The sequence below is a fragment of the Molossus molossus genome, unplaced genomic scaffold (assembly GCF_014108415.1).
Source record: "Molossus molossus isolate mMolMol1 unplaced genomic scaffold, mMolMol1.p scaffold_m16_p_1, whole genome shotgun sequence".
NCBI lineage: Eukaryota > Metazoa > Chordata > Mammalia > Chiroptera > Molossidae > Molossus > Molossus molossus.
Window position 1 is genome coordinate 106367581 of NW_023425344.1, and position 2434 is coordinate 106370014.

The 2434-nt window shown below is 41.1% G+C and overlaps 1 pseudogene; it reads left to right on the forward strand.

Moving 5' to 3' along the window:
* Positions 1-661: 661 nt before the first annotated feature.
* LOC118640748 lies at positions 662-1590 on the forward strand (annotated as a pseudogene).
* Positions 1591-2434: the final 844 nt, after the last annotated feature.

The window sequence follows — 2434 nt, forward strand, 5'->3', positions numbered from 1 at the left end:
AAAAGAAATTAAAGCAAATCTAAATAAATGGAAAAACATCCTGTGGTCATTGAATGAAGATTTAATATTATTAACATGACAATACTATCCAAAGAATCCACAGATTCAGTGCAATCTCTATCAACATTCCAATGACAATTTTTTGCAGAAATAGAAAAGTCAGCTCTCAAATTCACATGGAATTTCAAGCGGCTCTTAAAAGCCAAAAAGTATTGGGCAGGGAAAAAGGCAGAGTTGAAGGACTCACACTTCCCAATTTAAAAACTTGTTACAAAGTTACAGTAATCAAAAGAATGTGGTAGTGACATAAAGCTAGATATATAGACCAATATAAATAGAACTGAAATTTCAGAAAAGAACCCATACATCTATGGTCAATTGATTTTTAACATGGGTGCTAAGACCATTCAATAAGAAAAGGACACTCTCTTCAACAAATGATGCTAACATAATCAGATACATGCAAAGGAATGAAGTTTGACCACTGCTTCACACCATATATAAAAATTCATTCAAAATAGATCAATAGATTTTGTGAAGAGATGAAGGCTGAGCAGTTGTGTCCACATTGCTGACCTCAAGCAGTAGTCAGCTTCTCCATGTAGAACCCGGGAGTAGGAGATTGAGAATCAAATCTCTTCTCCTTTCTCCCTCAAGATTTTCTTGATCTTCAGCTACATTTCGGCTTTGTGAGGAACCTTATCATCAAAGAAAATGGCCAGCAATGATACCAACAAGACAGATCCTTGCTCCATGAACTCCCATGTATTCATTGGGAATCTCAATACTTCTGTGGTCAAGAAATCTGATTTAGAGGCTATCTTCTCAAAATAGGGCAAAACTGTGGGTTGCTCTGTTCATACGGGCTTTGCTTTAGTTCAATATGTTAATGAGAGAAATGCCCGGGTTGCTGTGGCAGGAGAGGATGGCAGAATGACTGCTGGTCAGGTTTTAGATATTAATCTGGCTGCAGAGTCAAAAGTGAACCGAGGAGAAGCAGGTGTGAAGCGATCTGCAGCGGAGATGTACGGCTCCTCTTTTGACTTGGACTATGACTTTCAACGAATTATGACAGGATGTACCGTCACCCAGGGCATGTTCCTCCTCCTCCGACTGCTCCAGTTGTGGTGCCCTCGAAATGCCAGCGTGTATCAGGAAACACATCACGAAGGGGCAAAAGTGGCTTCAATTCTAAGAGTGGACAGCGAGAATCTTCTTCCAAGTATGGAAAGTTGAAAGATGACCTTCAGGCCATTAAGAAGAATTGACCCAGATAAAACAAAAAGTGGATTATCTACTGGAACGTCTGGGGAAAAAATTGAAAAGGAGAAGAGCAAACAAGCAGTAGAGATGAAGAATGATAAATCAGAAGAGGAGCCAAGCAGCATCTCCCTGAAGAAAAACGAGACTAATGTGGAGATGGAGTCTGAGAGGGATGCAGATGACTCTGCTGAGGAGGGGGACCCACTGGATGATGTTGATAATAAAGACTGGGGGGATGACCAGCTGGAGTTGATCAAGGATGATGAAAAAGAGGCTGAGGAAGGAGAGGATGACAGAGACAGCACCAATGGCGAGGATGACTCTTAACCACATAGTGGGGTTTAGAAATCTTGTCCTATTATTTCTTTACCTAGGCGTTTGTCTAAGATCAAAATTTTCACCAGATCCTCTCCCTAGTATCTTCAGCACATGCTCACTGTTGTCCCCCATCTTGTTCCTCCTGTGCTCATTAATTCATATTGTCCTGGGCCTTAGTCCCATTTTCACTTCCTTGACGCTCCTCGTGGTTATGTTGTCTTACGCTGTAATTTTTGCTTTTAATTTTGATACCTCTTTATGACTTAACAATAAAAAGGATGTATGGTTTTTATCAACTGCCTCCAAAATAATCTCTTGTTATGCAGGGAGTACAGTTCTTTTCATTCATAACATGAGTTCAGTAGTTGCTTCCCTAACTGCAAAGGCAATCTCATTAGTTGAGTAGCACCTGAGAGCAGCTTTGAGTAAGAGGTATGTGTGTTATACTCCACATAAGAGTGCTACGTGGGCTGTTCAACACAAATGTAACAGTGTATCTTTTTGTGAATGAGAGTTGGCATGACAAATACATCTTCTACAAAAATAATTAGGGTCATAGTCTTAAGGTTTGTTTTCGAAAGTTGATATGTGGGTCATTTTTGTGAACAGCCTGATGTTTGGGACCTTTTTTCTCAAAGTAAACACATCCTTATTAAACCAGGAATTTGGAGGGGGAAAAAAATAGATCAGTAATCAATAGAACAGCCCTGGCCGGTTTGGCTCAGCGGTTAGAGCAATGGCCTGTGGTCCAAAGAGACCGAGGTTCGGTTCCCACTAAGGGCATGTGCTTTGGTTGCAGTTTGTCCCTGGCCCTGGTTGGGACGTGTGGGTGGCAGCCACTCAGTATGTCCCT